Raw genomic sequence first — 14,563 nt, 5'->3', positions numbered from 1 at the left:
TCCGCGGCACGTGGGATCTTCCCGGACCGAGGCACGAACCCGTGTCCCCTGCATTGGCAGGCGGACTCTCAACCACTGCGCCACCAGGGAAGCCCTTAACTCTGTTTTGATGATGACAAAATCAAGGCTTCTGCTGCCAGGACCGCCCGTCCCCCCATCTCCTTCCTGGCTTCTCACTGCCAGGGAATTCATCCTTAAGTCTTGAAGCAAAGATTCCTTGGACGGTGGGTAGGGGCCAAGAGGGTGGACAGACAGTTCCCCAACTTCCATCGGCTCCTCCCAGGTTCCTCTCTCTGTGATCCAGCTGGGCTACTGTTAGATATTACAGGAAAAAAAAAAAAAACTTTGGAATCCACTTCTTCCAGCAAATGCCAATGTCTTAATGTTGATTGGATCCTGCCTCATCAGTACTGTCCTCCTGATAATTGACGTATAACACTGTCCTTGTATTGTCTGAGACAGGCAGTGTGGTGGAGTGAAGAGCATCAAGTCAAAAGCCCTGAGTTCAAGACCTGTGGTTGCCAGGGGGGAGGGGGCTAGGGAAAGGATGGAGTGGGGGCTGGGGTTAGGACATGTAAGCTATTATATATGGAATGGATAAACAGCAAGGTACTACTGTATAGCACAGAGAACTATATTCAGTATCCTATGATAAACCATAATGGAAAAGAATATAAAAAAAAAGAATATATATATAGGACTTCCCTGGTGGTTCAGTGGTTAAGAATCCACCTGTCAATGCAGGGGACACGGGTTCGAGCTCTGACCCGGGAAGATCCCACATGCCACAAAGCAACTAAGCCCGTGTGCCACAACTACTGAGCCTGTGCTCTAGAGACCGTGAGCCACAACTGCTGAGCCCTCGTGCCACAGCTACTAAAGCCCACGTGCCTAGAGCCCGTGCTCCGCAACAAGAAAAGCCACTGCAATGAGAAGACCGCGCACCGCAACGAAGAGTAGCCCCCGCTCACTGCAACTAGAGAAAGCCCGCGCGCAGCAACAAAGACCCAATGCAGCCAAAATTAAATAAATAAAATTTTTTAAAAAAGAGTACATATATATGTATAACTGAATCACTTTGCTGTACGGCAAAAATTAACACAACATTGTAAATCAACTATACTTCAGTTAAAAACAAGAAGAGGAAGAAGGGGAAGGAGGAAAGAAAAGGAATGAAAAAAAAAGCCCCGAGTTCAAATCCTGACTCCACCACTCCTGGCCTCTGAGTCTCTCTCCTCATTTGTCCCTGGGTCAGGAGTGGCAGCCTTGCCTGTGGTCAGAATCCTAGGAGGTGAGAGACAGGAAATGCTGCCTAAGAGCCCGGAGTCCCCTGGAGTCCCCTGCTGGTGCCTCTCAAATCTCTGCCTGGGTCAAGGACCAGCTTTCAGTGCCAGAAGAGCTCGGAGGGAGATGATCAAGGCCACCTGCCATTTGACAGACATGGGGACATCAAGACAGAGGGGGAGAGGGTGGAACTGAGGGGGAGGAAACTCAGGTGTCCTAACCAGACCCCATCACCCCAAAATGTGACACCTGCTCCCATGTGCTGAGGCTGACACCGCACGGAACACTGTTGAAGAGAAGTCCCATTTCATTCTCTCAGCGGGCGCTATGGTCATCCCTTCTCGTGGGGAAGCAAATTGAAGCTCTGAAAGGTGAAGTAACGTTTCCACGATCACCCAGCTGGGAAAAGGCTAAGGCAGGGCTGGAACAGCTAGTCTGATGTCCACCCTCATTTCTAACAGCGGAGCAATACGGGAGGCCCTACTGCCCACTGGGCACCCAGGGGCTCCAGGGCACTTTGGAGGTTGTGCTGGACCTGCCCGGTCTTGCCTCCCCAGAATGGAGGTCACCCTGCAGCTAAGCCACGTTCCCCCAACAGTCGCCGCCCCAGGTTTCTGCATCACAAGGCAGAGTGGCCACCCAGGCAAGGACAGGTCCCTGGCTGTGGGAAAACATGCAAAACACCCGGGCTAGAGGTTTGTTCCCGAGGAGACAGAAGGAACTCAAACTTCCCCTGAAGGGTGCCTGCGTGGGCTAGAGGCCAGCCTGCACCCTGGGGCAGAAACCTGAGCCCAGATTCCCACCACTCCCCTCAGTGCCGCCAGCAAATCCTCGGGTCCCCTCCTCAGGAACCCCAGCGAGAGGAATGAGTTCCAGAAATAAGCCCTCGCAGCCCACACCCCCTCCAGCTGCCCTCCAAGGGGCCTCTCTGGCTGCAAATGATGCCCCAGGGCCAGCAGGCTTGGCACAGCTGTGGCCGGCTGCCTGAGGAATGCACAGACCCACACGTGTCAGAGAGCTCCGCTGGGGCATGGTTACAGGAAACAGGGCAAAACAGCCTGTTGGCACAGTGCACTCCCCCTCTGCCTCCCAGCTTCTGACCTCTGATAGCTGTTGGCTGTCCCGGCTGTGCAGGAGGCAGGGCTGGACCCTTCAAGAGACAAGTTCTGTTTTGGGCTGTGTGGCTCTGGGCAAATCACTCCCCCTCTCTGGACCAATCACTCCCCCTCTCTGGACCTGTTTCCTCTGGATGAAGGAGGCTGTCCTGTCAGGCTCAGAAGGGCAACGATTTTGTGACATGCTCCCTTTACTGGGAGGACAGTCACTTTTCCCCACTGTCTCCTCCTGCCCTCCTTCATGTGAAACGAGGCATGCCCCCCGCCCTCCACCCCGGGCACATCAGGCTCCCCCACTGGCAGCCCTTGGCTGTAAAAGGCCCCTCATTAGTGCCGGGAGGAACCAGGGAGAGGGTCCCAGGGCAGCCTTGGGCCAGAGCTTCAGGGCCAAAGTGATAAAACAATAACATTTATTATCACCCCACCGCAGCTGGAGTTCCCCGCCTTAGAGTTTTGAAGCGGAGGTCAGTGGGCTGCACTGGGCACTCACTGCTCCTGGGATGACCGACAGGCCACGTCCACCAGATCCACTGTTTGGAGTCAAGATCTGAAGATTCTAAGAAGAGTCAGCATCCCTTCGGGGCTCCTTAGGCCCTACAAGAGGTTTCTGCCCTCACTCTCCCCTTCTTTAGAGATGTGGGATGAGGCCCAGAGAGGCTGAGAAGCTTGCGCAAGGCTGCACAGCCGGGGGTTCTGAAGGAAACTGATCCTGCCTGCGGTGCGACTTCCTCTTCCTACCGTGGGCTCTGGGCTCTCTCAGGCACTACGGAGCGAGCTCGTGGTCGCCCGGAGCGGCTATTCCCGCCGGCGTTTACCGCCCGGTCCGGGGACACGCGGCGGCGCGAGCTCGCAGCGACAGGTCCGCTCGCCCCAAGCGGAGGCAGAGCGAAGATTGGAGGCGGCGCCCGGCCTTCCGGGGACGCGCTGCCCTGGACTTAAGGGCTTTTTCTTGGGGACCGAACCTCCAGGGTTGCGGAGCAGAAAGGCTAGGGGATTTCGCAGGCGGCAGGAAATGGTTGGGTTTAAACTAAAAATACCCGCCCGCCCGCAGCTGTCACGCCAGGGCCCCCGCCCCCGAGCCGGGCGCGCCTCCCCGGGTCCCCTTGACTTTCAGCGACCCCGATCCCTGAGGGACGCGCCATGGCTGGGCCGGGGGGTTGAGGACCCGACCCTCTCGGTCCCCGTCCCGGCCTCCCGGCCCCGAGCCACTTACCCGGCCGGGAGCTTGCAGGAGCGCGGTGCCGCGTGCACTCCGGGCAGAACCGCCCTACCCCTCCCTGCGTCCGGAGAGGCTCCGGGCTGGGCGGGGCCGGGGCGGGACCCGGACACTCGCCCCCGCCCCGCCCAGTCCTCTGGGGACCCGCCAAGGGAGCCGCCCCCAGGCCCCGCCAAAGTGGCGGGACGAGAGAGGGATGCGCCGGGCTCCGCGCGCTCGGCGGAGGCCCCCGAGGCTCGGCCCCAGTCCGGCGGACGGAAGGAGCGCTGCCGTGGGGGGTCGCCACCCTCACCCCAGGCCCCGCGTCCGGGGCTGCCCTCTCCGGCTCGGGAGCCGCCCCGAGCCCCGCCCCGCGCCTGCCTCCGCCCGGGTCTCATCCTTGGGGGTGGCGCGGAGCTGCCGCGCCCCGGGGGAAAGTTCGATCTGCGGACTTCCTCTGTGCGTCAAGCCTTGGGGAGGAGGCTGGGGACCTGGGAGGTCTTGCCCTCTGGGAGCCGAGATGGGAGCAAAGGCAGGGGCACCCCTCCCGGAGGCGCGAAATCCGAGGAGGAAGTGACACTTATCAGCCAGCCTGACAGAGGGGGCGCCCCATCCGGCCCCTCCCACCCCACAGTCCCAGAAGCCACCGTGCGAGGGATCTTCGCGCCCCCGGCTCGGACGGGAGACCCCCAGGATGCCGAGAGGAGGCGAGGGGGGTGAGTCACGAGGAATGTGAATCCCACCCGTAAACAACCTCCTATAAACCCGAGGCGCTAGAATGTGCCTCTCCTCGGTCTCCCCGCGGGACCCGCCCCCCAGCGGACACTTCCTCCCACGCGTTCGCAAACCCCTGATCCAGGGACTCCAAGTCTTTAACCTTACAGCAGAGTCTAAATCTTATCTGCCTCTGATTTTGTGCTGCCAGCACATTCAGGCCTTTGGACTGTCCCCCACCGCAGCGCCGATCTTTATCCGAGTAATCACAGGTTTGCACGATCGGGTCCGCCTCCTTTGGCTGGGGATGAGAGCCGCTCACGAAGGCTACAACTTGCAGAACTCTGTACCACATGGACTCCAGTCTTCACAATTCAGGTGTGGCTACGCCCATTTTGCAGATGAAGAGTTAAGTAAATGTCCCAAATCTAATGCTTCCCAGAGGGTGTTTTCCTCTTTGGTTCCTTAGTGAGGCTGGCCAGCCCTCTATCAATGTTTGTTGAATAAATCAGTGTAGAAATCAGCGTCCTAAGAGAAAGATTAAATTGTAAAGCAGGACCAGATAGTAATAGTGTGTGTGTGTGTGTGTGTGTGTGTTTTCCAGATGCAGGGCAACGTAGAAGGATGCCAAAGCTCAGCGTTACCGCTGGGTAGACCTAGCCTGAGCTGAATGCGAGTGTCAGCCACACTTCCTTAACTCAGAACCCATTCACTCAGTTATAATTATTCACAGGGTCAGAGGAGATAACACACAAAGGGCCTCTTTCATCCTTGCCCTTTGATTGTTCGAGGTGTCCAGTTATGTTTGTCATTATCATCCTGACTCCAGCTGATACGCTGCTGCAGGCTTTGGGGTTGCAGCAGTCTAGCTGAAGGTACAGACAGCGGTCAACAATTATTATAATACTGGGCATCTGGATAATGTGCTTTGCTTTTCCAAATGCGGTCATATGTATCTGCTCGTGAAATCTCTGCAAAGATCTCCCAGGTAATTAAGAAAAGTTTCCTGAGTTCTCTCATGACGGAAACAGGTCAGGTGATGTGCACGAGGATGAAGACGGATCCACCAACGCTCCTGAAAGGGTGAGGCCCTTCAAGTCAGTTTCCTGCAGTGAGAGACAGTTTGACGCAGTGGGGAGTCAAGAGCTCAGGCTCTGGTGCCAAACTGCCCAAGTTAACGACTTTCAGCTCATTACTCAACTTTAGCTTCCTCTTCTGTTAAATGGGTCTAATAGTAACAACCTCTCTTGAATGGTTTTGTGCCTGGTATTGTGAGCACCCAGCTCACGTGAACTGTTCTGGAGATAGTAGGATCACTGTGGTTCCTGGGAAACAGCTATTTAGTCTTTTTTTTTTTTTTTTTTTTTTTGCTGAGCCATGTGGCTTGTGGGATCTTAGTTCCCCAACCAGGCATTGAACCTGGGCCCCCAGCAGTGGAAGCTCAGAGTCCTAACCACTGGACCGCCAGGGAAGTCCCTATTCAGTCTTTCATCAGACATTTCCTGAGCGCCTACTATGTGCTAGTCCCTGGGAATATGGAGAAGAATGAGTCATTCTTTCGGACGATCACCCGAAAGGAGGTCACAGGGCAGTGATTCTGTGTCCAAGGGGCTGTAGCCTGAACAGGGTAGTGTGGTACACAGATGGACTGTTCTTCTCACTACAGAGCACCTGTCAGAGCTGAGAGACCCAAATCCCAGGCCCAGCTCTGCTGCTTGACTGAGGGAACCTTAGCAAGCCGGGTAACCTCTTAGAACCTTGGTTTTCCCATCCGTTAAATGGCGATAGCAATAACATTTCATAGGTGAGAATACATGGGATAAAAATACTGTATAAACTGCAAAATACCATGCAGACGTTACTAGTTTTATTATTAGCTTGACCCTTACAGGGCCTAGTGCTTTCAGTATAGTCCTCCATTGCTTTCCTTAAGCCTGACATAAAAACAGGAGCTTCCTTTTTGTTCATTAGATGGCAGTCTTTCGTCTGTCTTTTCCCCCTCCAGTCCTACTGTGTGCTCGTAGGGTGAGCGGATGCACCAGCCTTGTTTGATAACCTCTCTGAGTCGGCTGCCTTCCCCACTGGCAGCTGCCACCCAGTAACTGAGTTGAGGCACCCCTGCCGGATGGCAGTCATCTCAAGCACTAAGTCCACGTGGAAGGGAAAAAAGTTGAATAAACAATGCGGGAGAATGGGGGAGTTTGCAAGTAGGAAGGCTATAAAAACTTCGTCTTCAGCATTACCCACTGCTACAGAAAGGAGTGGAAATGAAAGCTTATCTGGAAAGAACATTCTGGCAAAGGCAGGCGGGAGAGCCCCTCTGTCATCTCTGCAATTGAGCACAGGAAACCCCACCCAGCCTCCCTTTCAGACGTGGCCCAGAGAAGGAGCCACAAGGAGGCCCTAAAATGATGCCGTTTGGAAACTGACTCATTTGGCGATGGGGGTTGTTTGTGCAACGTTTGAAAAGTCTCCCCAAGAGTGAAATTTTTTGTTCTTTCTCCACGTCTCTCCCCTGTGGCCAGCATCTCTACCACCACTCACCTGGAAGCAGGGGCCAATTTAAAAGGCCTGGGGAGGTTATTCAGGTCTGTTTCACATTTGCCTTGGCTAGCTAGCTTCAACAGCAATCCTCAAGTCTTAGTTTGTGTGATTCTTAGTTGTTTGTGTGTTCAGTCTCTACAGAAAGATAACAAGGAAATGGCTCTTCTGACTAATTCAACCCCTCATGTGCGAATGGGTAAACTGAGGCAAGAGGGCAGGAAGGAAGGACCCTGCCCAGGGTCCAAGGGTGGTCATTGGTGTTCTGGAAATTTATGTTTCCATTTCTCCATCCCTAGCCTGGCTTCCCCCTTGGTGACGACTTACCTAGTGCTCTTGGCTAAGCATAGATGAAAAGCTTGCACTGGGGTAGCCATTTCTGTGACGCCTCATCAGAGATATCCCAATCTGGGCGTGGACAGCTGGTTCTCATCCTGGCTCTGCTCTCATTTGCTTCCTTCTTTGTTTCCTCCTTTGCCAATTCTCCTAGTGTTAGTCTGTCTTTTCCCCCTCCAGTCCTACTGTGTGCTTGTAGGGTGAGCGGATGCACCAGCCTGGTTTGTCAACCTTTCTGAGTCGGCTGCCTTCCCCACTGGCAGCTGCCACCCAGTAACTGAGTAGGGGCACCCCTGCCGGATGGCAGTCATCTCAAGCACTGAGCACGGTAACTGGAGTAATTCAGGCTATTCCGCTACATACACGAATTATGCTGCTGCTTTAAAAATTAATTTTATTTAAGTATAGTTGATTTACAACGTGTTAATTTCTGCTGTACAGCAAGGTGATTCAGTTATACATATATATATATACATTCTTTTTCATATTCCTTTCCATCATGGTTTCTCACAGGATACTGAATATCGTTCCCTGTGCTATACAGTAGGACCTTGTTGTTTATCCATTCTATACATAGCAGTTTGCATCTGCTAATCCCAAACTCCCAATCCACCCCTCCCCCATCCCCCCTTGGCAACCACAAGTCTGTTCTTTATGCTTGTGGGTCTGTTTCTGTTTTTTTTAAAAAATAAATTTATTTATTTTTGGCGGCGTTGGGTCTTTGTTGCTGCGCGCGGGCTTTCTCTAGTTGAGGCGAGCGGGGGCTACTCTTTGTTGCGCTGCGCGGGCTTCTCATTGCAGTGGCTTCTCTTGTTGCAGAGCTCGGGCTCTAGGCGCGCGGGCTTCAGTAGTTGTGGCACGTGGGCTCAGTAGTTGTGGCTCGCAGGCTCTAGAGCGCAGGCTCAGTAGTTGTGGCGCACGGGCTTACTTGCTCTGCGGCATGTGGGATCTTCCCGGACCAGGGCTCGAACCCGTGTCCCCTGCGTTGGCAGGCAGATTCTTAACCACTGCGCCACCAGGGAAGCCCCCTGTTTATGTTTTGTAGATAAATTCATTTGTAGCATATTTTAGGTTCCACATATAAGTGATATCATATGGTATTTGTCTCTCTCTTTCTGAATTGTGCTGCTTTTATAAAATAAAAATATGACGTGCGTCGGAAGCACAGGACTGGATCCTGGGTTGACTGGGTTCTAGCCCTTGTTAATGCTGCTAATTAGCTGTGTAACTTTGGGTCACTTCTGAGTCTCTGAATCTGTGAAATGAGAGAACTGGAAAAGATCATCTCTAAGTTACTCCTCCCAATTTAAAAAACAATGTGAATCTTGATTGTACTGGATAATAATGTCATTTAGCATGACTGTTAAACACTACTATTATTATACTCCAAGGAATGAGTAATAACAGAAATAAAAATGTTAAGGTAAAGTCGCCATCTTTATTCCTAAAAAATAAAATCCTTCTGAAAGAGCCTTGCTATATTCCGCTCATCAGTGAGCGGGCCCATCTATTCTCTCTGCTTTTGCTTAAGGAACATCTTAAGTGGTTTTTAATTAATTAGATATTGTAGATTATAGAGGTAATCGTAGATTATTGTAATTGTGAGGTAATTGTAGATTATAAAGTTGTATTAAATTATACAGAGAGAGTCCCCTGTGCCTTTTACCTCGTTTACACCAATGGTAACATCTTGCAAAAGTAGCTGGTACAATATCATAACTAGGATATTGACACTGATGCCATCAAGATGCGGAGTATTTCCATCGCCACAGGATCCCTCATGCGGCTCCCCCCTCCTGCCCTCATCCCCTCCTTAACCCCTGGCAACCATTAACCTGTTCTCATTTCTACAATTCTGCCGTTTGAAGGATGTTATATAAATGGAATCATTTATAACCTTGGAATCATGTGTAACCTTTTGGGACTGGCTATTTTCACTCAGTGTAATTCACTGCTGATTCATCCAGGTTGTCACTGTATCAAGAGTTCATATCTCTTTATTGCTGAGTAGTATTCCATAGTATAGATGGATCATAGTTTGTCTAGCCGTTTACCTGCTGAAGGACCTCAAGATTGCTTTCAGCTTGGGTTCTATTGTGAATAAAACAGCTATAAACATTTAGTACAGGTTTTTGGTTCAAGGTAAGTCATTACACTTAAGTTTTAACTGTTAGTTATAGTACCTGTATACAATACCACACCACCAGAATTTTTCCTATTTATTTGTAGTGATGAACACACTTCAAGGATGTTGAAGTGTCTAGTAACTGCCCAGGACCAGGAAGTTGTGAGCTGTGGAAATTCAACAAAAGCAAACTACATGGTTCCTACCATCAGGAATTTACAATCTATTGGGGAAGCAACATTAAGACTGAAACATTTGAAATAACATTGAAATAACAAGGCAGCACTGCAGGTCATCAGATGCTAGACAGCACGGTACAAAATTGACTCTTAGTGGAATCCAGAAACGGGAGAGAGGAGTGAAGGCTCGAGTGTTTGGGGAGGGCATTGTGGATAAGGTGAGATGTGAGCTACATCTTGAATGATGGACAATAATAATGATATTTACCATCTATTACGGGATTACTGTGTGCCAAGCACTGTCCTCTGACTTTACTTATATTAACTCATTTAGTCCTCATCAAGGTAGCTACTATTATCTAATTTTACAAATGAGGGAACAGAGAGGGTAATAACTGGCTCATCATCACACAGCTATCACATGACTGCCCTGGGGTACAAACCCAGGCACTCTGCCTTCAGCCCACACTCGTATTAATAATCACTGCCCCTTCCGTCTGCCTGGTAGCAATAGCAGAGGGCCATTTTCTGGTCATGATTAAATTCCAATCTGTGTCTTAGGTTATATTTTTACACAGAGCCACAATGAACCCCAAACATTACAGCTCTGGCTTCATTATTGTGATGCGTTCCTTATGGGTCAAGGTTACTGATGAGAAATTAGAAGTACTTTGCAAAGAACAGCACCAGCCTTAGTAACGGAAGAGAAAGTCTGCACATAATGAAGAGGACCAGCCTGGAGGTCTGTTGTGTGTGCGTGTGTGTGTGTGTGTGTATCAGGGCGTGTAAACAGCAGGATTGAGCCCTCCAGTTACACTGATCACCTGCACATGCAGTGAGAAAAACATCAGAGCTTGTTTCATATGTACCATGAAACACGCAGGGCTGGCTGAGCTCATCTCGTATGATGACTGTGGTTTTGAGTTCTCTGAACTGCTCTGTACCAGGGAAGTCACAGCCACGCTCAGCGATTTCCTTGGTGCTGAACACGTGAGATGTGTGATTACTCTTCTGTCACAGCCTTGACAGCTGCTCGGCTTTCCAGCTTCACTGTTTTGCCTTAAACAATGGCACGGGGCACACTAGGAACCCGGCTTATTTGTTTGATTTTGTTTTGAAACCTGAATGCAGCCGTGATAATGTCAGCGTTGCGAAGCCAGGGGTGGGTGGGGTGCGGGGGGGGAGGGGCATGGGGAGGGGGGAGGTGTCGCAGAGTGAAAAGCTCATTGGATGGAAATCTCCTGACGTGGTACCTCCGGGGCTAGGCATTCCCCAGCTGGCTGAGTGCAGGGCGGGTCATCACCCCTCCACATCTACAAAATGGGGCCAGTTCGTGCCCTGGGATCCCCGTAGGAGCTGTCATGAGGATCGCAGAGAATAAGGGCCGTGAGAATGTGCTACAAACTTGAAGTTCTGTGCAAACGTGTGCTATCATGGGAAATGAAACCCTCCAATGACTAGGCTTGCCAACCAAAGTTCATGGCAGACCAACTCAGGAAGAGGCTGTGGGTAAGGAAGACGTCTCCATTAAGGAAGAGAAATCTTTTCTTGTTTTTGCTCCCTGGAGACATGTTTTGGAAATCTGCTGAAATGTTCTCTCCTTGCTTTCGGCAGGCTTGGCTATTCTGAACGTGTGATAATATTAGAAGCTCAGTGTGATCGGCAGAGTGCCCAGGATGGGCAGCGGGGGCTCTGCACCCAAGTTAGGGCAGGGCATTTGTGCCACTCCCATCACCATGCAATCGGCTGGGCTCTGCTCGGGGGAAACCCACACTTGGGGCATGGCTGGCCCCTCTACTGCACTGGCGAGGCTTGTGTCGAATAGATCCGCACACCTGTATGAAACCTGTTGCTCTCGATGACAATGCTTGGTGTTTCCCCAGCAGAGGCCATTTCACTGCAGGAGCTTCTTTCCAGCAAACCTTAGAATCTTGCTGCAAACTGGCCCCAGACACAGGCGGCACAAACGCTTTTCGAACTGACTGCCACAAGTCCTTGCACTGCGAGACCCCGGCACCTGGCCTGGAATCTCACAGAACTTTAATCCTCATTTTCTTCTTTGATGCTGTCGAGTTGGTGCGCAGAGAAAAACGGCAAGTGCCACCAAATGCACCTGCTGGCTCTTCAAATCGTGCTCAGCAGACAGAAGCAGCCCCCGTGAACAGGCAGGAGAGCAGCACGCACACCCTGTGTCCTTGGGTATTTCAAAGGTCCTTGCTGATGCTGCGCCAGCGGGATTAATTCACCTGCTTCAGCAATCAGGGCTGTTTCATCATCCCAGCTGAAATGTTTGTTTGTGTCACTGGCAAATCTGGGCAAAGGACTGGACCCTGTCCGCTCAGTTTACACTCTAAGATGGCCTGAAACACAGGTGCATGCCCACAGATAGCAGCCTGAAGACACTATATCCACTGGCCCAGCTCCTTCATGCTCCAGAGACTCGAGAGGTTCAGGGAGCTGCCCAAGGCTGGGGAATGCCCTCATTGCCCAGCCCACAGCCATGCTTTGCTTACCTCCACTGCCAAACCCAGGGGACACTTGGGTCCTTACCTGGCCTCTCTCGGCTTCTGACAGCCCTGACGGGGCTTCTCTCCTGCAAGTGCTTGCTCATTTCTCCTGCCTCCTTTCTCGTCTTCGGGCCTGTCCTTCCCTAACTGCACACATCCCCCAGCTTTCATCCCTGGTTTTTCCTTTTTCTTGCTCTCCCTGCCCGAATCTCTTTTACCATCAGGTCCAGACCTGCCCGGGCAATCATCTGAATCATCTCCCCCAGTATTTCAGACATAACCTAATGATTTAGATAGATGCCCCTCAGATTCCTGGAAACTCAGAATGTTCAGAAGTAACCCATGACTCACCCCTTCAACCCTCCCTCCTCCTCCCCCGGTATTTCCCATATTCCTCAGCAGGCAGGAGCTCTAGTGGCTAAGCCAGAACCTGGGAGTAAGCCTGAGTCCTGCCTGCTTCTTCCCAGCCTCGTCCCCACACGCACCAGCCACCAGATGCTGTCAGTCCTACCATCAAACTGTGGAACGTGGCTTTTGCACTGCTGCCCTTCACCCCTAGCACACAAGCCAGAGCCTGGGAATCGTTCCATCTTACAAGGGTCTCCGGACTGGCCTCCCTCGGTCAGTCTGGGCCACCTGCAATTCATCAACATTCCTACCAGGCTCATCTCCCAAGAACTCTGCTGCTTACACTCTGTGATCTTCTCTCAACCCAAGGACAAAATCCTACTGCCTGGTGAGCCCCCAGAGCACGCCTGGGCCTTCATGCCTTTGCCCTGGCTGTACTCTCCCTGGAATGTCCTTCTCTTTCTCTTAATTTTTTTTGTCCTTCCTTTTTAAATAGCAGCTCTTTACCTCTTCGTCCACACTCAAGTCAAACACCAGCCCCTCTACCGACTGGCTCTGATCCCTGAGGCCCTGACTCGCTGTGTCGGGGCCCACACCCTCAGCCCTCTCCAGTACTTAGTGACATTCTTGCATCTGTCCTCATTGTAAGATGGTGAGGTCCCGGGCAGTGGGAGTGTCTTACTCCACTCCACGTCCTGCTTAGCACAAGCTCTACGGCCAAATGTTTCTCTCCCTCCGATGGCATCTGCGGTCAGTGTTGTGAGTTTCACGCAGTTTGGGGTTTCTGAGATACTGTCCTGCCTTGCTTACCATGTCACGTGTTCTCCATTCAGGAGTTATGCATTGAGCACATACTAAGTGCCAGGCGTAGTACTAAGGACCAGGGGTGAAAAAATGAGTTCTGTTGGACTAGAAGCTGATGGTCTAGTGGGCAGTAGGGCATAAAATTAAACTGTGATACACAGAAAACCCCTAAAGGGTTTCCGTCCCCAAAAGTAGTAAAATGGGGCTGAGCGGTAGGACACACAGTGGTTATATTCTTTGATGACTGTGTATCCAGGGTTTGCAGAACTGCTTTATGCGCAGCTGTCTCCAGGCCTGATGGTAGCTGAGCTCTCAAGCCCTAACTGATTCATACAGTTTAGAAAAACCCAACTTTATGCCCATATTATTCAATACCTCACCACCTAATTAAATGTATTAAGTATTTCTAAGTGCTCATCATGGACTAATATGAGACACATAACAGAAGTAGAATAGGGACTTCCCTGGTGGTCCAGTGGCTAAGACTCCGTGCGCCCAATGCAGGGGGCCTGGGTTTGATCCCTGGTCAGGAAACGAGATCCCACGTGCCGCAACGAAAGATCCTGCATGCCTCAGCGAAGACCCTGAGTGCTGCAACTAAGACCCGGCACAGCCAAATGAATAAAGACATAAAAATATATTTTAAAAAAAGTAGAAATAAAACTCTGTTTATCTGGCATGAGGGAAGAAAGTATTCCTCTGAAATTTATTTAACACAACCCCCTTAGGCCATGAGTCTGTATAATTTTTGTTGGCAATCTAATATATACTACGTTTCCTTGACTTCTTAACCAAAGCACATGAAATACCATTTCCTTTTCTGGATGATTTAGAATTACTACACAGGGCTCTAATGCTCAAGGAACTGTGACATGTGAGGGATGTTTCCCCTGCTTACACCAAACGCTTCCAGAATGTGACTTTTCAAAAAAAAAAAAAGAGGAAAATCCCCAAATATCTGCTTCTCAATTTAAAAAAATCTCCTGTTAACCTGTTAGTCGTTGCTTCTTCCTGCTTTTAGTGCTAGCCTTTTAAATTTACTGCTCCTAATCTGCTGTGGCTGTAATATTAGAAAACTGAGAGAGTAAACCATTCCCTAAAGTTAGAACAGGACTTGGACGGGAACTGAGAGTGAGAGCCGATTCCTAGAAACCGGCTAGACACTGTGTGCACTGAACCGACAGCACTTACTGGCTCTTGCTGCCCCTGCTTCCTAAGTAAGACAGACTAGTGCCCCCTACCTGTCTCGTGGGGTAAGGCAGAGACTCATTATGAAATGCTCCAAGTTTCTCAAAATACAGAATGATTTTGAAAGATGATGGGTTATTTTTCAAGAAGGGATTAAAAAAATCCCTTCAAGGGCTTCCCTGGTGGCGCAGTGGTTGAGTCCGCCTGCCGATGCAGGGGACACAGGT

The 14,563-nt window shown here is 50.9% G+C and overlaps 1 protein-coding gene across 3 annotated transcripts in view; it reads right to left on the bottom strand.

Moving 5' to 3' along the window:
* The window catches only part of SYNE3 (spectrin repeat containing nuclear envelope family member 3), a 91,256-nt gene extending 87,529 nt beyond the window's left edge, over positions 1–3,727 (bottom strand). The window contains exon 1 of one of the 3 annotated variants that reach the window (XM_067726600.1): positions 3,613–3,727. The gene's annotated coding sequence lies outside the window, so the exon portion shown is untranslated. The remainder of the gene's footprint in view (positions 1–3,612) is intronic. The other 2 variants (XM_067726607.1, XM_067726614.1) reach the window with 2 other exon arrangements.
* Between the last annotated feature and the right edge of the window lie 10,836 nt (positions 3,728–14,563).

Source organism: Pseudorca crassidens, chromosome 1 (genome assembly GCF_039906515.1).
Source record: "Pseudorca crassidens isolate mPseCra1 chromosome 1, mPseCra1.hap1, whole genome shotgun sequence".
Taxonomy (NCBI): domain Eukaryota; kingdom Metazoa; phylum Chordata; class Mammalia; order Artiodactyla; family Delphinidae; genus Pseudorca; species Pseudorca crassidens.
Note: the sequence above shows the minus strand (reverse complement) of the source record. Positions and strands in the feature narration are given on the sequence as shown.